This window comes from Myotis yumanensis, unplaced genomic scaffold (genome assembly GCF_028538775.1).
Source record: "Myotis yumanensis isolate MYYU_CA2020_CCGP unplaced genomic scaffold, mMyoYum1.0.hap1 SCAF_10, whole genome shotgun sequence".
Lineage (NCBI taxonomy): Eukaryota > Metazoa > Chordata > Mammalia > Chiroptera > Vespertilionidae > Myotis > Myotis yumanensis.
The window spans coordinates 25,046,348-25,069,232 of record NW_027223761.1 but is presented as its reverse complement, the minus strand read 5'-3'; positions in this window follow the sequence as shown (position 1 = coordinate 25,069,232).

Here is a 22,885-nt window from a genome sequence, read left to right as displayed (position 1 = left end):
ATAGTGATCCAGTGGGCCTCTGCTCTGGACACATCAATTTCTATGAAATGGTGCTATCCATCAAAAGGGTTAATTTTATCTCAAAGATTTTCTGTGAGGTTCAAATGAGATTTGGCTCATGAACATATTTTAAAAATTGGATCTGGTCAAGTGTGACAGTGAATTACTAGAACTAGACTGTATCATGCACTATCATGTATAGAATGGCCAGACCTCGTGAGTAGAAACTCTGGCTTTACTACTTAATTGTTCTATGACTTGACACAAATTACTTTGCCTCTACAGAATTTTTTTTCCTCATCTGTAAAATGCAAACTCTAATAGTGGTTTAAATGAGATAATATATGCTAAGTCTGAGTTCCTTCTAAAGCAGATTGAACCAGTCATTCTTTTGCTTAAAATTGGTAAAAACCATCCATAGTTCTGACTGGCAAAAAAACAAATTCCATAGCTTTAGAAAAATGTATCTTCCCTTTCAAAGTCTAACTTAATTCTGGCCCCACCCATAACAAAGAAACAGAATTTCCGGAGGATGAGGCCCAGAAACCAGGATTTTAAAAAGATCCCCAGGTGATTCTAATGTGCAGCCAAGGTTGAGAACCACTGTGTAAAACTCTGCATTCCTGAGAATAAGAACTATGTCTGTATACTCCCAGAATATCCAAAACTATATTGAAAAAGAAAAGTTGCCATCTGTATTGATTACCTCCTAAGTGCCTGGCTTTATATGAGGTGTGTTAAGTAGTGTGTCTTCTTATGTTTTCCATCAACCCTTGGCAATAGGTGTCACTATTCCCATTTTATAGGTGAGGAACTTGAGACTGAGAAAGTTGTTTGACTTTCCCAAGGCCATATTATTAGTAAGTGCCAGAAGCAGCACACAGATCCAGGCCTGTATAATTCTTTTCACTATGACTTACTGCTTTCTTCCACATGAGCTTTCTTTCAATTTTCAAATAATGAATATGCTTGGATATTACCCAATATGTGTACTAGTCTTAATTCATTTTCAAACCCTAACCACAGTCATGCCCCCTTTTTGCTCAGAGGATATTATTGAATAGCCTCCATAAAACTCCCCCTTGTTAAAATAAAACATTCTTTCTACTGTATGAGCTGTAATTTCACTTTCCCTAACTAGAAAGAGAGAATCCTTTGGGATCGGTAGCTGGGAAGTAACAAAAATGAAAATATCCCAAGACTTTGTAGTGGTCTTGCCTATAAACGCAAGAATCTATCACTTCCTTGCTGTGAAGGACCTGATTATCATTATGACAAAACTACGAAGCAGGAACCTTATACTCAAATGAGCCCTTTCTTATTTGGGGAACTCACTTTGGCATGGGATTTGCACATAAACTCTTCACTCTTCTCCAAAGATCACAGTAGCAAATCAAGCAGTCATTGTACTTAACTACAAATAACATTGCATTCTTATTTCTAAATGTTATTTCAACTAGCACTTGATCTTCTTCACATTTGACTTGCATAAGTTTCCTAATCTTTCCTCAGGTATGCAACATTATCTGCCTGCCAAATTTAGATAACTTCTTGGAATATATTCAGTTAAATTCCCTATTGCAATCAAGGTCAAATACTGGCTTATGATTTAGTTTTTATATTATAGAAAAAATCTAAATGAAAACCCCATTTTCTTCTCTCCCACTTCTCTCCTTACCCATCCTATCAATCTGTAAATTCTTAATTTTATCAAGTCCATCACAAGACATAAGATTACAATAAGCAATTCTATATTTTTACCTCAAACGACTATTTTATGGGGTTTTTTATTTTTATCTTTTGGTGAGGAGGAAAAGGAGTGTTGAGTTATCCATCAAAACTAGCTAATTTGGCCAAAGTTAGACATTGCTATTCTCTACATAATAGTGCTTTTCTCTGTGTGTATATCTGTGTGTAGACTGTGTGTGGATAGGAGGGAAGGGGGTAGAGAAAAAGAGTCTGAGAGAAACAATGACAAAGAGAGTTTGTTGCAGAGGAAAATAACTTTCACCTGAAATACACATAATTAGAGGCTATCCTGCTAAAATTACATCACTTAAACCAAGATTACATAAACTTCCATCTAATAATTCATATGGTTTTATCTGATAATGTTAGTTTATTTAATTGCCAAGTTTTCTTTCCCCTTTTGGTATTAGCTGCCTGAAAGTTTAAAGCCAAATTATCTGGCTCACACCCATATTATATGTATGGCACATTATAGTTTGAATGACAAGCCTTATTTATGGTTTCTTCTTATATCCAGTCTTTTATAATTTTCCTGTTTTTTTTCTCTCCTCATTTTTTAATCCAGGCTAATTTATCATATTTTATTGTGCTCTATAACTCATTTCTACACCTTCTGAAATAGTAAATAGGTATCAATAGAAGGTCCTTAAATTGTAAATTAAATGAATACCTCTATACTAATTTCAGGGATTTTTTTTAAAGACATAACAAGTTTTGTGTATGCTCACTGTTTGCCAGGAGCCAGAAATAGATTGGATGTGGAATTTAGCTGTTAGTCTGAGAGGTGCCTCCAACTCACTTGGATTCTTCCTCTAAATTCTCTTAAACAAACTCTGCCTTTTGCATTCCAAGGGATTTTAGTCTATTTCTGGTTCTCCTTCACATTTATAAGCCTTTGAATTATGCATTCTAGTTTACAAAATATTTTACAGTGACTGTTCAACAATGTTCCTACCTCCTATCTCCATCCATTCTAATCCATCCTGCTAATCTATACAAAGTAATTTTCTTGAAATGCTATTTTTATCTTTCTCAAGAACCCCTATTTTTCATTTTAAGGTGAAACTATTTTGCATAGACTCCAACAGATCTAATTAGCTAGTCTCATTTACTTCTACCATATCATTCTTCTCTTTGCTCTCCAACATGAACCTTTCTCGTCAGTTCCTCTTCTTTGAATATTTTTTTTTCTGATTATAAAAACAATTTATATTCTTTATTGAAAAATTGGGAAATAAAATTATACATTAGAAAAAGAAAATCACTTATGATCTCATAGCCATTTTTAATATTTTAACCTAATTACTTATAAGCTATTTTCTCTGCTTAAACATTTTTATCATGGTTAAACTCACATTATAGAAACAGTTTGCAACCCACCCTTTTCACTAAATATTAATACCATGAGCTTTTATGCTTGATATTAAAAATTATTTAGAAATATTTTTCATGGGTGCATAATTTATTTAACTATTACTTATTGCTAGTGATTTAGGCTTGTCCATATTTTTTTTTCTTCTTCTAATATTTCCACAGCAATGCCATCTTCACTATTGCTTCCTAGATGCTCTTCATGCAGTTTCCATTACTTAGAATACCATTCCTGCTCTTCTTCTCTAATTCAAATCCAATTCAACTTTTAAGACTCAGTTAAGCCATAGTTCCTTCACAAAGGCCCTGGGTCTCAGAGGTAACAGCCCACCAAAACCTGCTAGTTGTTTCATTATGTCTTTCCCACTTTTTTCAACTGAACTGTGGTCCTGATGGCAGACATACTGTTGTATCATTCTCTGGCGTCATGTCACTAAGCACAGTATTGAGGGTTAGTATAAAATTAATTGAGACTTGGTGAGCTTTGGTCACTTTACATCATAATGAAGTACTCAGACAGGGCTATATCATTTAGAATCAATGCAGTAAAAGGCCCCAGAATCCCTAGGAACTCTTTACTGGCCTGACTTGCTTAATCAAGCAGTTTGTGATCATGTTTGCATTACAATTAGAGTTTCCAAAATGATGTAGATGACAATGTCCATGGCCTGTGTTTGGTTGCTGCAAACTATGATTTAATATGATCATGGAGAAATATTTTTATAAAGAACTATCAGAAATAATGAATTTGGATTTTCTTCTCATGAATAAGACATTCATGTTGCTTATACTGCTGTTGTTGGTACTCAAAGACACTGAACTCTCATGATTCTTTCATCTTTTGGTCTCTCTCCATCAATTGTTTTGGGATAGAGAACTAGAAACATCGATGAGAGAAAGATATTGATTGTCTGCCTTTTACATGTTCCCCATCCCCCACAGGGGATCAAGCCTGTAACCCAGACATGTGCTCTGACAAGGAATTGGCCTGGGGAAAAAAGACAACATTTCTACTTATAGTTCATTTCCACAATAAGATTGTGAAAACAATATTCATCCCTGACATGATATTTAATATGAAATTATGTCTGTGAAATAGAATTATATCATATTTAAAATTTAAAAAACTATCTATGTATATAAAAGGCTAAGTGACCATTGACCGTCTGACCTGCCGGTAAGTATGACATGCACTGACCACCAGGGGGTAGATGCTCAATGCAAGAGCTGCCGAGCTGCGAGCTGCGGTGACTGGGCAGCAGTGGTTCTCGGGTGACCCACCTCGAAACCAGAGAGGAGGGAGCCCAATCCCCACAGACCAGGCTGAGGGACCCCACCTGCCGGAGGGACCCCGCTCACTCCACAGATGCCCTTCGAGCGCTGCCCAGGTGCACAGGTGCAGCTGGCTGGGGAAGAACTTGGGAGGTTGGCTCCAGGGTGTGTCTGGCCCATCTCGTCTGGTCCCACCCTACCAGCCACCTTCTAATTAATTTATTTTCAATGTGCACGAATCCATGCACCAGGCCTCTAGTATAAAGATAAAAAAAAAAAACACATATGCTGCTACATTCAATTACATGCAGACAAAAAAAGAGATGGAAGGATACATACTGAATTGGGACTGGCTTTAAAACTGGAATTTAAGGGCATGGTAAAAAAAATATTTAGATTTGTATTTGATATTTTCCTGTCCTTATAATTTTTATAACATGCCCAAAATATTGTTTTTATAACTAAAAATAAATGAATAAAAAGAGAAAATGTCAGGTCACTGAGTACAGATTATTCATGAGCTGAAAGGAAGGTGGGGGTGATGCCGCAAATCTTGACTGACAGGAATAGCCCCTCTGGTCTCACCCCATCGAGGACTTTCTCCAGCAGCCTGGGAAGGCCTTATTCCCAGTTGGTTCCATACTGTGCATCTTAAGCGCCCCTTAAAGAAAATTCTTTGTCAAGCTTGGATCTGGACCTCTTTATCTTCAAACAGTCGCAGATGGCAGCATGAGGTTTCATGAAGGAATGGTGGGTTAGCAAACCTGAGTCATGAATATATGGGTGGCTTCAGAGGGAACAGAGGATTTTAAAATGAAGACCTTACTTTCTGGCAGTAAAGCTAAGGGAAATATTAAGTTCTTATGTTGCAAAAATAAAGGTAAAAAAGAATTGGGATTGATCTACTCAAATGATTTCTCCAAATTTAGAACGCAGCCTCCTAGGGATCCACAAAGATTATAATAAGGGTCTGCAAGCCATTTTCAATATTTTTGAAATCGAATGGTAATCATATATTTTATCACAATAAAGCTGCATAATAGCGCTAATGCCAAGAGTTTTTCCTTGCCTAGAACCATCTCAGCTCAGGTGGATGCATCCTTCTACACCCTAACATAGAAATTCGTATGCTTTTTATAACAACGGCAAATAATTAACAATTCCTTAAGAAATGGAACCTTTAACCTCCTTTTGACAATGAGTCTCATGTATTTCTTGAACTCTACCCTGTGTTTAACTGTCCAGCTCACTTCACTTCCCACATCCCACCTGGGAACTGATCACATTGGGTTCTCTTCAGGACCCTCCTCTGTACCTGTTACCTCTAAGCAGCTCTGGTAAGACCTACCCACAATTCCAGGCTTCTCTTCCTTGGCTCCTGCAGAAATGCAAAGGCATTTACTTGTTATTAATTGGGAGCATGCTCTTCCTTGCATTCAGGTGGACTCTTTGCTCAGGACCCTCTGTGAGTACCTGGTGTAGGGGTGATTTCCCATCAGCAGCCACCAGAGACCCAGCCTCCTGATCTGGAAAAAATGAAATTAAAAAATCTAGAGCCTGGCTGGTATGGCTCAGTAATTGAGCATTGACCTATGAACCAGGAGGCCATGGTTCAATTCCCAGTCAGGGCACATGCCCAGGTTATAGGTTCCATCCCCAGTAGGGGTGTGGAGGAGGCAGCCAATCAATGATTCTTTCTCATCATCTCTCTCTCTTCCTCTCCCTTCCTCTCTGAAATAAATTATTATTTTTTAATTTAGAAACCTAGATTATTTTGTCATGCCACTTCAGAACTTGGTAAGGCTAAGATGGCTGAGAAAAGCTTTTAATAAAGATTCGTGGGGCTTATCTTAAACATGAACATTTTTGAATAAAGTCTCACCTTTTAGCTCTAAAGTAACTGGAAGATTATTTCTTTTGTTTGTTTTACATAGTCATTGTGTCACTCTATGAGAAGTTTTAGGGGATAATTTAGCAATTCACCGCTTTGAAGACAGCTAATAAATTATTTTAGAGATTCTGTTAAGACCTTGCAAAGATGAAACAACTTAATTATTAATCTCTAGCAGTTAACAAGTGTGACAAGCAGGTTTATATAATACCACATGAGGATGACTAAAATATATGCTAAGTTCTATAAAAATACAGAGGAAGAATTGCTGAAAATATTTTATGTTTCTTTGAGAAATATTTAAGCTGGTTCCCAGATAGTTAATGATTTATTTAAATAAAAAATGAAGGAATGGAAAAGAAGAAAAATCCAGCTATAGGAAACAGCATGAGCACAAACTTGGAGGCTATGCATGGTAAAGTAGAGTACAGTAAGTACAGTATTGTTGCTGAAGTTAAAAGTGGAGAAGATTGTAATGGGAAGGAAGTCTGAAATAAATTTCAAGGCCAATATATATTTCATTGCCCTGAATCCCAGGTTAAAGAGATTTAATTTCTTTCTACATTTAGTGAGGACTATTGAAGGATTTTGAGCAAGAAGCATTTTCAGAACTGTGGCTTAGAAAGATTTATCTGGCAGCAACTAGAAGATAGTAAGGTGGAGGCCAGGAAACCAATTATTAAAATAATACCAATGGCAGATGTTGAAGACCTAAAATAGTACATTATGGAAAGAAAGGGACTGTGCTTTGGCCACAAAAACACCTGTAGTTTGAGAAGGTGGGCACTGAGATTTTTCCTGTGGTTGTCAATTCTATCTCTGTCACTAACCAGAAGGAAGACTGAAGTAAATATTTCTTTAAAAAAAAAAAAAGCTTTACAAAAAAAAAACAGAGAAAAAATTCTCAGTGTGCTTAAGGACATCAATAGTGCCCCCCAGAGACGGATATTCACATTTCTAAATGCTTTTATTCTTTAAATTGTACCTACCATGCAGTAAAGAAGGATAATTGAAATTTTACTGCTTCTGTAGGGAAAAATGTCATCCTTTGGCCTCTTCATGGGAGGGTGAGTTTCAGAAGTTAATCCTGGGAAGTGAAATAAACAATTTAAAATATGAACATGACAAATTTAGGCCATAGAAATCAGAAACGTAAGACTAAAGAACGTGAGGACTTGAGGGACAATTACACATTGCCTATTCAGAACTTTCCTATCTATTCATGAGTGAGGACTCATTTTGTCTATTTTTCCATTTAATAGCTTCACTCTTTGGTCATGACCAAGGTGCCTATGTTTTGTTACCATTCTCTGACCCATCAATCCCATCCCAGAAACATAAAATTACAATAGCCAGCTAGCAATTTCCATTACCTTTAAATAACCAATATGATCTCAAGTCATTGATAAATTCCAAACAAAATCAAATTTAACAGAGCTTACTTTTGAGGCCTTATGATTTCCATTAAACTTCCAGAGATATGTAAAACAATTTACGCTTCTTGTCATTACCTTCCTTTCCTAAATCCTCAAGGATCCCAGGGACCTTGGGTGAGCAACAGTTCTAACCTTATTTCAAATAAAAAAGAGGCAGAGAGAAGGGAAGTGATATCCAGGGACACAAAAGTGTCCTCAACTGACTATCACTTAAGCCTAAGTAGCTTTTCAGGCCAAGAAAAGGAAACCAGTCCTATGATCTGTTTCAGTGGATCTTTGTGTTCCTAGATTGTGAGACCGCTTTACATGCTGTCTGGATTCTGACTTATAGGTAGAAGGCCAATGGCTGCCCTTTGAGCCCTGCTCTTGTCTACAGGTGATTTTCCTAAAAACGTTTATACCAAAAAAGCAGCTTTGATCCCACAACTTGCTTAGCTAAATTCCCCAGGTTACTTGAACACTGCCATGTGGACACATTAGTGCTATCTTTGGATCACTTAAAAAATAGCCATGACAAAGAAAAATTTAAAAATAAACAACAAAAAGATCAGAAAGAAAAAACAAACAGACAAACAAACAAACAAAAAACCCCTCAGAAACAATGGAAAGAAACAAGAGAGGGTTGATTTTCCTGGAGGGAAAATACATTTGCCTTGTAATTTTGTCTTAGTTCTTGGAAAAGAGCCCTGGTTATGTCACAGCCCTTTCTGCTCTTCCTCTGCTTTCTTTCCATCTCCTTTACTCCTGCACCCTTTTCTTTCTTGCCCTGTGAGTAGGACTTGAGGCATTTCAGATACAGGTTTTTATTCAAGAATTACTGTCAGTGCAAAGGGAGAATACATCAGATTGTCTGGTTCTTAACTTTTCAATCTGATTTCAGAGATTTGAATGGTAAAAACAAGAACAAAAAACATTTGCAGTGACTGGACATTGTGTGATGTGCTGGTTCTATGTGGCCTGAGTAGATAGATGGAGGATATGTTATGTACATCAGCAGTGTTTTCAAGTACACAAAGGAAGACTCAAAGACTTCTGTCTGGTCCCAAATCATGTAATCAGATGTCTTTTATAACTTCTCAGCTGAGTGGTGATAGTCTGAAATAATACCAAGGGCTCCAATGTTCCCCTCAATGATACTGTGATCCTAAAATTGCTCTAAAAAAATAAAGTCTTAAAAAAATGAATCAAGCGAGCTTATCACTGCCATACAAACAGCTGACAGTATGTGTTGCCATTCATAAAATTTAATATTTTAAGTGAAAACCAGAATTTTGAAAACCATATATATCATCACTGTGAATTTAATAGCTTCTTAATATTTAACATTTTTTCTCATAAGATTAGTGATGATATTTACAGATGAAACATTTTCTTATCCTATCATAAACTATGTAAGCATTTGAGAGAAAGGCATAAGACAGTTAACCAATATTTGTTTAGCTGATCAATGCACGATGTTACTAAATTATTCCTAAAGGATTCTTTCAAAGTACAAGACCAATGAATTATAATGTAACATAGCATGAGAAGTTCATTGATATGATTCCACATTCCATTTTGCAACTAACTTTTAAAGAACTACCACTTGTCAATTTCTAGTATATAAAAAATTTATGCCATATTTTAATTTTTTGTTCTTCACCCAAAATAGTATATCACAACAAAATGAATGCAGAAGAATATGTGCAATGTAGCTCTATCTACCAAGGCAGTTATTAAACAGGTGTGCAAATATATAAAACATTGCCACTAATTGCACTAATTATCTTTGTGTGTTTGGAAAAACATAGGTTTTCTATAATAAAAAATATTATTTATTTTAAGATGCAATAGATTTTACTATTCTTATTTTTGAATGACTTAATAAACATATTTTTAAACTTAGTTTTAGTTTTAGTTCTTGATAAAGTAATTGTAGATAGGTGAAACTCATAAATAAAAGCTCTTTGGGTTCCTCATTAATTTTTAAGAGATCCTGAGACCTAAAAGTTTGAGAACCATATACTATCTATTCTGCTTTTCAAAAGTAAGTTGCCCCTTAGAGGGAAGAGAAAGCTAAAAAAAAAATAGTAAACATATAAATAAAAAAAATACAGTTAAAGAAAAAATGCTTTGGAGTTAAACTCGGGATTGAGATGATAATAACGAGAGGAAGAATAGGAAAGGTCAGGGAAGGCCTCTTTGGAGAAGTGACAATTGAGATGTCAGCAATGTAACAAGCTAAGCCAAGAGAACTGTGATTTGGGCATGGGGCACAGCAAAGCCAAGACCCTGAGGTTGTAAAGAGTTTGGACTAGATTCCAGAATTATATCATCCCAAAGCTCCATACTTTGCTTTCCTTCTCATTAACCACAAGTGATTTTTTTCTAGGCCAGCTATGCTCTGGCCCTTGGAACAATCCATCTGGAAAATGGAGTCAGGACTCTTTTGATTCTTCCCAAACGATGGCTTCAAATTCAGTTATTTGGCAGGTTCATCGGGAGCTTGTGGACAGTCTTCACTGAACTCTCCAGAGCAATGCTTGTCCGCAATGCCAGGAAATTGCTGTTTCAAGAAGTAGGAAAAGGGTGGGTTTTAATTTTACAGGGGGAAGCCTTAAATGGGACCTATAAATTATGTAGCTATTTTTCTATACCTTGGCCACAGTCTGGAACTTTTCAAAATAAATTATTTGAGCCAATTTCACTGTGGTTGTGAATATTACATCATGGGCTGTGGCCTCTGAAGCTTGTGTCTTTTGCTGAGCTGGCATTTTGAAAACTGCTGTGACCTCCTGAAGACAGTGGTGGCTCCCAGCGTGCTCTCAGTCCCACTCCCCAAGACATTGACAGAGGGGTCAGAGGCAGAAAGCTAAATGACATCTGTGTAGGAAGTGAGGGAAACTAGAAGCATTAATTTACTCAATGATGGGATTTCCTTATATTTCCAAAACTCAGAAAGTAGTATTTCAACTCTCCTTCTGGGGTAAATCTTCATACAGCAGTAATTGGGCAAACATTAAAGGATACATGAGTCCATCTGGAAATGTAACTGGACAAACGATGGGTCTGTGCTGCCCGTCACTATTTGAGCCAATTAAGCAGAGACAGGGTTGAATCTTTTATTCCAATACTGCCAGCAGTACGGGAGAGCAACAGGTCATCCACAAAAACCTGCTCTGCATCCCACCATACCCCACCAGCTGCTTGTATTGGATAAAAGGGCAAGGATTATCTGGGGAAGTAAGCAAACAGGCATGCCAAGCAGGTCTGGAGATTTGCAAAGGCCTGTGGGTATGCAATGGCTGGAGTCTTCAAAGGGCTAGTGATATGCAAGGGCTGGGGTCTTCAAAGGGCTGGTGATTCTGGTTTCTGCAACAAAGCTGTTCATCTTTCCATGATGATAGGCAGCTCCAAATGGGGAGAATGGGCTGCATTTCCAGGTGAGCTCCCAAGTCCCCTGTGTGAAACTGCCAGCCAGGTTAGAATGTGCCTTCTTTTATCAGAACAAGACAATTATGGTTAACAAGGCATGATTAATATTTCTTATACTTCTAGCTGGTTCCCTAACATTCTATTTCTGCCCCTATCAGAAACACTAGATCAGGTGCCGTGGAAGACCACAAGGGTCAAGGCGATGCAAAAACCCAGCTTAGGTGACTAAGAACAATTCAGGCAATCAGCAATATGATTAAAAAGTCACACCACTAATACAGCCATGCAGTCAAAATAGCCTATTCTCATGGCTGGATGTTCTGTAGGGGAAACCACAGGTACTTTCTCCACTGTGATAGGTGATGAGTTTTAGTTAGGACCCTTATGCCAGTGACTCAAATATTTATCTTTACTGCTGACCTTCTGGAAGGTGCCATCCTTTACTTTTGTCTACTGTGTATTTCACCACATAGCTACATATCCAAAATCATATCACATATTCAAAACCAAAGCTATCACCTTGCCCTCGATGTTGATGTCACCTCCGTCTTCCCATGTTTGCAGGACTGCTTTGATTTTTCCAACTTTTTGGAGTCAAAATCTAGAAGCTATTGATGGTTAGTATACTTTGTTGCTCACATCAAATCTGCCAATACCACACTGTAAGTAACTGGTGGAGCTGACATTTAGCCTTGAGCCAGGAGAACCAGGAGCTTATAAACCTAAATCTAGGCATTATCAGATGATCCTGATGAAGTGGCTGCATCCAGCTGGGCTTGATTCTACATCCCAGGATAGTAAAGTGAGAGAGCAACTCTAAGATATGATTCCTTTGTGTGAAATCACCTTATGGGAAACACTCCCAAGGGGAAATGAATGAATTTCAATTTGTTCAACTCCCTGAAATGGACTTGGGATTTTTATATTCTCCTGAGGACTTAGCTATGTCAATTATTCTTTTAAAATTTATTTCGTGCTCCTTTCTAACCCTATCTGTCCCCCTACTGCCACAAGACTCTACATTTATATCATCAAATTTATATCACATAAATTTGCATCATATGTTCCTTGCTGTTCTATTTATAATCTTTACCCATTCCAACCAACCCTGTAAATATGACTGTGCATGGCTACCTATAGCTCAGAAATCTACAATGGTTCCTTCTTCTACTGCCTCAACTCCAGGGTTCTGCATGAAGTGAGTGACAACTGTTAGTTGAGCCAACTCTGGTTTTATTTGCTTCCCCAAAAATGTATCCTTCAAGGAGAGCAGCCTGGGAATCTTATAGTATGAACTCAAGTATTCCTGCTGCTATGTCTTTAATCAAACTTTTCCCCCCTTAGAGACTATTTTCCTCAATTGTTTGCATTGTTATAAAGAGCCAATAATCACTATGAAAAAAAAAATCAGTCCACAGAGGAGAGAGATATGGCACCTAAACTATTAAAAGGACAAATATACAATTACAGAATGGAGGGACTCATTTTAGAACAATAGTGGTGGAGCTATTTGTATTATCCACATGTTCAATGTTTTTCTCCAGGCACTTGTGCCAGAGTCTTGAGCAGACACAATCATTTAAAATATAAGTGATTCTGCTAAAATTTTGATTATGACCTTGTGTGTGATGTCTCATAGCCAGTAGAGGACAGGGAGCATAAAGAACAACTGGAAGAAAAGATGATGGCTACATTGTGAATACACACAAGGGGAAGCAAGCGAACAAGCTCAGGATGGGAGGAGAAGCCAAGAGCACACCAGAGGTGGCAACCCGAGACATGACTCGGGAAGTCTGGGTAGAGTGAAAATGGCTGGTACCGTAACGTAGCAGTGGAAATTGCTACATTCGCAACACTTGTCCGAGGAAATGGCAAAAATTCCAATGTAAGCGAAGTGAAATGAATTCACAAGCACTGGAGTTCCTCTCCAGGGACTCCATAAACTAGCTGGGAAGGAACACAATTCAAAAAGCACTAATCCCATGATTCTCATAATTGTGTTAGTGAGAAGAGAGTTAGAGGAAGTCAGTTTTGCTACTGCATTTGTAAACTGATTTAAGCCATAAGTTACTGAGACCCTGGAAACGCCAATGTGAGCTTTACCCAGAGGGACTATACCAGTACGTCTCAGTTGCCAGAAATAGCCCTACTGTGCTTGTACTTTCCATAACTCATAGAATTGCCTCAGTATGAAAGAAAAAATAATATTTTCACCCAGTTTTTTCCCTTCCATACTATAATATTCACCTTTTGAAACAGAAATGTTCAACTCTGATCTGGCTGAAGAACCTAAACTTACAGGGCCAGGAAGTAAGCTTCAACTTCAGGGCTTCCGTCTGCCCAAAGCTTAACACTGGAAAGAAACCAGGGGAGATTGTGCTAGGTTCTTGGGCTGATGTACTTTTTCTCCTTAACGTCTCAATGGATGCAGAGTTCCTCAGAATCTCTTCTGTTTTTGCCTTACTTACAAAGTGATTTTTTTCCCATTCTCACTTTTTGTTTTGCTTTGTTTTCACCTTCAAGCAGATGAGGTGATATGGTTAGGGTAGGGTACACTCCCAGGATTACTACTAGATTCCCTTACATTGTAACAGCTGAAGTTTGCTATGTCATTAGAATATTACAGTTATCTTGCAACTAAGAACTACTTATCCCCCATTCTACAGATGATGAAATTAGTTTTGGGGATATCATATGATTTCGAAAGTTGTTCGAAAGAAGCAACATGGGGAATCAAAGGAAAGGTCTCACAATTGTAGTCCAGAATTTTCCCCACTATATAAGGTTGCCTGAAAGTTTCCCAACAGTTTCCAGCATCTCAAGGACTTGGCAAGGGAACTTCTGTAAAGTTAGCATGTTTCATCTCATAATACACAACTGGGCACTTAATTCTCTGGACCAGCTAGCCTTGTAAGGGCTCAGTGAAGAGCATAAAAATTACTTTGCTATTTCTATTCTATACTTACAAAGTTTTTAAATTACATACATAGTAGATTCACATCTATATTCAGACTATGATTTGCTCTGCAGTAGTTCCACACAACTTCAAAATAATACATGTGTGTCATTTATATTCACACGTGTTTTATATACATACGAGGGGCCCAGTGCATGAATTCATGCACCTTGAAAGGAACTGTGAGCCTCTAGGCTGCAGTGGGAACAGGAGCGGGACTTGGCCCATCCTCTGTGCCCCTACCTAGCCCCTCCTTCCATGGCCCGGGTCCCCTGTCTGCCGGCAGCCCTGCTCCCACCGCCACCGCTCCCACGTGCTGATGGTGCCAGCCATGCTCACACCCACGACAGTGCGGAGCAATTGGGGCTGGTGCCAGCAGCGGGTGTGAGCAGCTGCTACTGCCCCAATTGTCCCTCAGAAGCAGGGGAGGTGGAGAAGCCCTCAGGAGTGATAGGGGCCAGAAGCTGCCACTCGCACCCGCTGATGGCGCTGAATGATCAGGACCAGCGCTGGACGCTGGTAGTGGATGCGAGCAGCAGCTCCAGTGCCGGCTGCAGGTGCAAGCAGGGCTGGTGCCAGCAGTGGGTGTGAGGGGGGCCCTCACCAGCAGCAGATGTGAGCAACGACTCCAGTACCAGCAGCAGGTGTGAGCGCCGGGCAGGACCATGGTGCGCAGGAGCAAAGAATTTTCAGTAACCACCAGAGGCTCACCCCAATGACAGCAAAGCAATGGAATTGCAAATATCAAGAATAATTTCATTTGATATTTGTGTGCTTTGGTCTGGCGCCCCCCCACTCACCTGCTCCACCATCCTGCTGCGGCTGACACCCACCATGTTCTGTGTGTGCCCCCGACAGTCAGCGCATGTCATAGCAACTGGTTGTTCAGTTGTTCGGCTGTCCTGATGTTTGGTCTATTTGCATATTAGGGTCATATATATATATATAGATATAGATATGATATGTACACACACACAGGAAAGCACTAGTAAACTAGAAGACTGTATCATTACTGTTGTCTATCAAGTAGCCTTACAGAAATACCATGCAGTTTTTATCAGCCAGAAATGTTGAGCCACATGAATAAATAAGCATCTTTAAAAGTACAACATTGGGAAGAAATGCTATATAGCATGTGAAAATGGGCTTTGTTAGTAATTCACCAGATGGTTATTGGCTTCCCTCAAGTATATCTTCAAATTCTATTAATAATAATGGGTGTTCCATATGTTTTAGGACCAAAAAAAAGCATATTCTTTGGCATAAGAGAAACATAAGTCTCTAAGAGACTGAACTCCTGAGAAATTCTGATGGCAAGAAATAAAAGTGGAGCACAGCTTCACAATTTAATCATTCTGGCAAAATATCCTGGTTTCTCAGGCAACTTCATTGCTTAGACAGCAGGTACAGAAAAAAATGACTCACGATTCTTACTTTATTGCATGTGATACTCAGTTATCCCAGTAAGGCCCCTTTCTTATTTTATTTAGTTGTATTTATTTTATTATTATACTCTCCTTATTTTTTCTTGCTGTCATTTCCTACTCCCCTACCTTTGAGGTAATCCTATTCCAAAGTGCTCAATGGGGATATATATACAGATACATATTCACATACACAAGGTGTCCCTAAAATATATATGTACCCTTTAATGACTATAAAGTCAATGTTTATTAACATACAGTTTATTTTCAAAATTTAAAAGAATCTACAGAAATGAATAATTTTTTGGTCAATGCCTGCTTTCAAACTGATGATCATTCTGGTCCAGGCACTGCTGATGATGCAAAGCAATGGAATTGCAAATATCAAGAATCATTCCGTTTGGTATTTGTGTGCCTTCAATTCATCTACTGCTGTTGGTTTTGTACCATACACTTTACCATTTATGTATTCCCATAAAAAATGTCTGGAGGATAAATTTTCTTTGTTCAAAGCTTAGTCTACTTCACCCATTATTTCAAATCAGTTAAACCTGAAAAGGGGGGAAAGTGAGTTATCAACTGTTAAAGTGTGTTTTTTAATTGATTTTTTAAGAAGAGAGAGAAAGGGAGAGGGATAGAGGGTTGGAAAAATCAATGAGCGAGAACATTGATCAGCTGCCTCCTGTATATCCCCTACTGGGAATCAAGCCGACAACCCAGGCACAAGCCCTGATGAGGAATTGAACCAGTGACCTCTCGATTGTTTGGTTGACACTCAGTCACTGAACCACATGGCGGGGCTGTAGCACTATTTTATGTGTATTTATGTTTTTAATCTATATAAAAACTATTAGATTCTAGGTCTTATTTTTTGTGGCAAAATCATTCCCTTTATTATTTTTTAAAATTTCTTTATTAATTAAGGTATTACATATGCATCCTTATCCCCCCCATTATCCTCCCAACCCCCCTCCCCCCACTCATGCCCTCAACCCCCTGGTGTCTGTGTCCATTGGTTAGGCTTATATGCATGCATACAAGTCCTTTGGTTGACCTCTCCCCTTTACCCCCACCCTCCCCTACCTTCCCTCTGAGGTTTGATGGTCTGATCGGTGCTTCTCTGTCTCTGGATCTGTTTTTGTTTATCAGTTTATGTTGTTCATTATATTCCATAAATGAGTGAGATCATGTGATATTTATCTTTCTCTGACTGGCTTACTTCACTTAGCATAATGCTCTCCAGTCCCATCCATGCTGTTGCAAATGGTAAGAATTCCTTCTTTTTACCGCAGTGTAGTATTCCATTGTGTAGACCTACCACAGTTTTTTAATCCACTCATCTGCTGATGGGCACTTGGGCTGTTTCCAAATCTTAGCTATGGTGAATTGTGCCTCTATGAACATAGGGGTGCATTTAATTCTCTTTTTTAAAATATCAGGACTTTTTTCCTTTAAATCTATGTTGTTTTTATCAATCTAGTTCATTACTTTTAACTTCTGAATAGCACGCCACCATTACAAATGTATCCATTGAGTTTTTCTTATTTGTATCAGTAAGAGTAGATATAGACTTTTGATGTGCAATTCTTTAATATATCATGTATATATAGTATTGTGTGTTCATCACTCAAAGTCAAATCTTCTTCTGACACCATTTATTCCCTCTTTACACTCTCCTACATCCCCCACCCCCTTTCTCTCTGGAAATCCAGTGCCCATCAATAGATGAGTGGGGGCGGGGGGGAAGCTGTGGAACATTTACACAATAGAATACAATACTACTTGGTGGTAAAAAAAGAAAAGAAAAAAAGAAAGAAAATCTTACCTTCTAAGATAGCATGATGGATATGGAGAGTATTATGCTAAGTGAAATAAGCCAGTCAGAGAAAGACAAATGATTTAGTTTACATGTGAAATCTAACGAACAAAATAAACTAACAAACAAAATAGAAACAGACTCATAGATATGGAGAACAGACTCTCATTATAAAATTAGTTAAGCAGCCCTAGAAGGTTTTGTTCAGTGGATAGAGCATCAGCCCTTGAACTGAAGGATCCTAGGTTCTATTTCAGTCAAGAACATGTATCTTGGCTGCAGGCTCAATCAGGTCACAAGGGGAAGGCAACCAATTGGTGTGTTTCTATCACATCAGTGTTTCTCCAACTACCTTCCATTCTCTCTAAAAATCAATGGGAAAAAAATATCCTGGGGTGAGAACTAACAACAACAAAAAATTAGTTAAGCAACTTTTTTTTTTACTATTTTCTTCACAAAATAAAACTTATCTTTCTCTTAAAAGTTCAGTGAAATTCATCTTTCAAAGCACTTCTTCAGTGCCCTTTTGGGAAGGGTGTTGAAAAGGGTGGTTTGGAATCAATATTTACATTTATTTATTTAATTGTTACCATACTCAAATTTTCAGTGTTTTTGTTTCATTTTGGGTATTTTATGTTTCACCAGATACCTTTCTATTTTCTCAAAATTCTTGACAGGCTATGTTTCTTTATTATGCCATTTATGAACCAGCAGTTCAGTTTCTTTCAGTAATAAAACTTCATCAAAGGAGCGCTCCTGCTTCCTTCTTCTGGGTAAAAAAAGGACACATATTTTTATACTACTATAAATTTAACTCTGGAATCAATTTAAAAATCTGTGTCTTATTTGTACAACTTTCAAGGAGAGTCCATTCAAAGTAACAGAAAGAGCATTTAGATACAGATGCAGGTAGGGTATATATTAGGTGGCAGGAAGAGGAGGGAGGACAAGAAGGGATGTTTTGAAAGAAAGGCAATGGTATAAAACGGAAGGCAGTTGCAATCTGATGCTGAAGTAAATGAGTTTTAAAACAGTCATCCTCATAATTCAAGGTGTAAAAGAATCTCAAGGGAGTTTACTATTCAGATTCCTGTGGCTCACTCCTTGATAATTCTGCAACAGTTGGGGATCACACTTAGAGAAGTCTTGAGTTAATAAGAATGAGATGGAGCAATGAGGGATGCCAGAGGGAGGGAAGCCTAAGAGCCATAAATTCTATAGAGTGTAGCTCTCTTTAGGGACTTGGGAAAGATGAAAAAATAGATACAGGTATGTGGATTTCATGTCCAGGCAAGAAGGAAATCCAGATATTAGCACTAGATCCATATGTGCGTGGGATGGGAAAACTTATGGAGCCAGGATGTGGTGTCAAAGGCATTTGAAAGACAACCTCAACATGTGTCCATCTAGAAGTCCAGAGTGATAAACACTGAATAGGAAGCAATGGAACTGTAAGTGGGGACAGCAAGACAGAGAACATAGCTTGAAAGGACAGAAAAGAAGAAAACTGAAGTATAGAAACTAACTCTTTATGGCATTTTCCCAACTTGCCCATTGATTATGAAGGAACGGTAGTCAGCAGTGGCTTTTACCCAGAAGCTGCTGTAAGCCTCAGGGATGTGTGAATTGTGCCTCCTAGAACTGGACAGCACAATGCTTGCAGAACCAGCGTTGGCATCTCGGGGCTCATCCTAAATCAAATAGCCAAGGATGCCCCCAAACCAAAGTGTAGACATTCCTACCATCAGCTGAAAGAATACCTAGGGATCTGTACTCCCTTCATTTCATAGACTAGACCTGAAATCTCTTTTAAGAAGTAAAATTTATTAATAACTAATGAATGCTAGCCAATTTTCTAAGGAGTTTACATGGACTTTTATTTAAAACTCACAACAAACTTGTAATGTTGATACAAGGACTGTCCTACAGAAAACTAAGATACTAAGTAGAAATATAAATAAACAAACTATTTTAGTTATTATGACATATGACTGCTAGGTAAATAGGAATTCAACTTAAGCCTGATAATCATAGCAAAATGTGAACTGTTGAATAATGATATGATTTAGGAAAATACACAATAAGTAAGTGAAAACATTAAAAATTGTATTATTTATGGAAACCGAGAGTTGTCCAGAGCCTTGAACTTAGATTTGTTTGTTTTTAAAGGACTTGTCAACCATTTTAATATTACTTCTAGAGGCATGAGTTTCACGGGTTATTTTTCATGCCTCAGAAATCTGGAGAGACAATTAGAAAATGGGAAATTGGATAAAGAAAAATTAAACCTAATTAAAATTATTGTTAAGCAAGACAGGAAAGAATAAACAAACATGTAGCCAAGTTTGCCTCATGCAGATACTTGTCTGATCCATGTGCTTATATACACCCTGCTCATCCCCTGATTTTCTCCTTTCATGAAATGGAGATGACAGACCCAGAGAGTACCATTTCATTAAGCATGTCAGGGTAGTTGACTAAGCCAATATGTTCCACAAATTGGTTGCTCATCTTGATATGAGAGAATTTGTGATAAGTTCTGAGTTTTGGAAATACCACACATTATGTATGTCATACAGAAATGAAAAAAATGTGTTTATTTGGTTTGAACAGTGTAGTTAGCCCCCATGACTCATGTAAAAAAAGAATAGTTTGAAAGGATGGATTGCACAGGAGTCTGAGTTATTGCATAAGTTGAGACTTGATCATTGAAAATACTTTATAGGATTTAAAGCAGCCGTGGGCAAACTACGGCCCACTGGCCGGATCCGGCCTGTTTGAAATGAATAAAACTAAAAAAAAAAAAAAGACCGTACCCTTTTATGTAATGATGTTTACTTTGAATTTATATTAGTTCACACAAACACTCCATCCATGCTTTTGTTCCGGCCCTCGGGTCCAGGTTAAGAACCCATTGTGGCCCTCGAGTCAAAAAGTTTGCCCACCCCTGATTTAAAGTGTAGCAGACATTCTCTTATCAGAGTCCTTCCAACCAGGGTGCTGAAATAATGAAAGGAGCAAGATTTTTACAGGGGAGACTAATATTATTTTTTGGATGTTGATTAGAGAGGCAAATGTTATGTGATGAAAAGGCTCTGGATGAAAGGTGAGAAGTTCTGAGTTCAAGTTCTGATTCACTATCAGCCATGAAGGTCACAGTTTTTCAACTATGAACTGAAGCTGTTGAATTTTGTTATTTTATTATCCTGAGATTGTGTTAATGTGACATAGGAATGAGGATGCATGCTATGAAATCAGATTTGAGCCTGGATTTAAAATAGCTCTCACTTGCCAATAAACTGAATATAACTCACCTTAAAAACCGCTGTTAAATGAAGAATTGGAAGACAAACCAATAACCAGGATGAAAGGCACGTACCTCCAGGCTGACGTGCTACTGCATAGTTGCACCATAGTTAAGATTTTTAAATACTTCCTTTGGTCTGTAAGAGTCTCTCCCCCGAGCCAGCCCACAGACCTCCCAACAATCTAGCAACTACAGGATATAAACTTGGCAAAGCAAGGGACCTCCAGGATCTCCATCTGGGGCTAGTCACAGTGTCGATTCTAATTTTTTTGGTGCTCATGCTAAACCAATTACTAACTACTTTTATTAGTATCCCTGAATCTACCCCAGTGAACATGGCATCCTCTGGCTCTTTTACTAACTGACTGAAGTTCAACCACAGGAAACCAAGTAAAGAGTGATGGGTTTGCCTTCTCTAGACCCCTCCCACACAACCCCTCCCATACCATGCCAGCTTCGCATAGAAGGGAAGCAGATAAAATGAACCTGAACTTGGGTGTCTCATAGCAAGGAGTTGTGAAACATATGGTTGAGTATGCCATGGGATGTTTTCGTTTCAAGCAGCATGCTGAAGTGAATATGCAAAGAATTTGGTGCTAAAGACATCTGGATCCAAACCCTATTTCTAATTGTTTTTTACCAGCTGTCAATCTCAGGCAACTTTTTAAAGCTTTCTATGCTTCCATTAATTAATCTTTAAAATTTTTTATAATAATCAAAAGAACTCATATATTCAGTGGTTACTGAGGACTAAACGGTTTATATGAATCATCTGATTTAATCCTCACAATAACCTTGTGATGTAGGCACCCTTTCATTCCCATTTTTCAATGAAAAAAACAAAGTGCAGGGAGATTAAGTAGCTTGTTCTTGTTCTAAATCACACAGCTATTAACAGAGAAACAGAATATGGACCCTGTGAACCTGATTCTTGAGCTCATGCTCTTCTGAAACACTGCCCTTTGAAAACTACCTTCAAGAGTATAGGCCATATGGGTTATTTTCCAGATGGATTATTCCACAACACCCCAATGTTAAGCATAGTATTTTCAGAAGTTTCATAAGCACAACTGCTTCTAGTACTCATTGACCTAATTACAATGCTTGTGGTCACAGTCTAACCCTTGCAGACTATGAAATTCTGTTTGCTCAAGGCCAATGGAGAAGATTTTTATTCTGATGGAATAAACACAAAAAATAAACTTTAAAGATTGCAATATATAATGAAGAGCAGCTGTCACATAAGGGTGTTTAGACTAACTGGGAGTCCACATATGCACTGAGTTACAGCTTCTCAGGCATGCCTGCTCTACTTCCTGGGCTATTTAGCTAATACCCAAGATAGTCTCTTTCTCTAAGTGCAAATAGCATTTACTCATGTCCTCCCTAATTAGAATACAAGTTACTTAGACCTTAAGGAAAACATGAGTAAAAGAAAAAGGAACAGTTCTCCTAGAACTTCACTGCTCCCAGAGGCCAAGGGAGGAACAATGCTGTGAGAGGTAGAACAGCTCTGAAAATAGGTGTGTAGCCCCGGTGTGTGAAAAAGGACCAAAATTAAAGGCACATACTTCCAGGACTGATCTTTAGTTGACATGCTACTGCATAGTTACACCATAGTTAAGATTTGTAAATACTTAACAATCTGACCAAAAGACAGAACATTTACAATATTGATTCTATAGAACAAGCCTGTATACTGCTTTGCTAAAATTCTTGGAGTGGTTATTTTGCCAATAAATTCCACATATGTGTCATGACCTTACTCTGAGCCACTGGCTATAGAAACCATATTGATCTTTTATTACCAGGCCAATGTTAGATTCAGATGTAAGTCACTCATTTTTGTAAATGTATTTTTATTGATTTCAGAGATGAAGGGAGAGGAAGAGAGAGAGATAGGAACATCAATGATGAGAGAGAATCATTGATGGGCTGCCTCCTGCATGCCCCACACTGGGGATGGAACCCCCACCTCAGGCATGTGCCCTGACCGGGAATTGAACCATGACCTCCTAGTCCAGGGGTCCTCAAACTACGGCCCGCGGGCCAAATGCAAATACAAATATTGTATTTGTTCCCATTTTGTTTTTTTACTTCAAAATAAGATATGTGCAGTGTGCATAGGAATTTGTTCATAGTTTTTTTTTAAACTATAGTCCGGCCATCCAACGATCCGAGGGACAGTGAACTGGCCCCCTGTTTAAAAAGTTTGAGGACCCCTGTCCTAGTCCATAGGTCAATGCTCA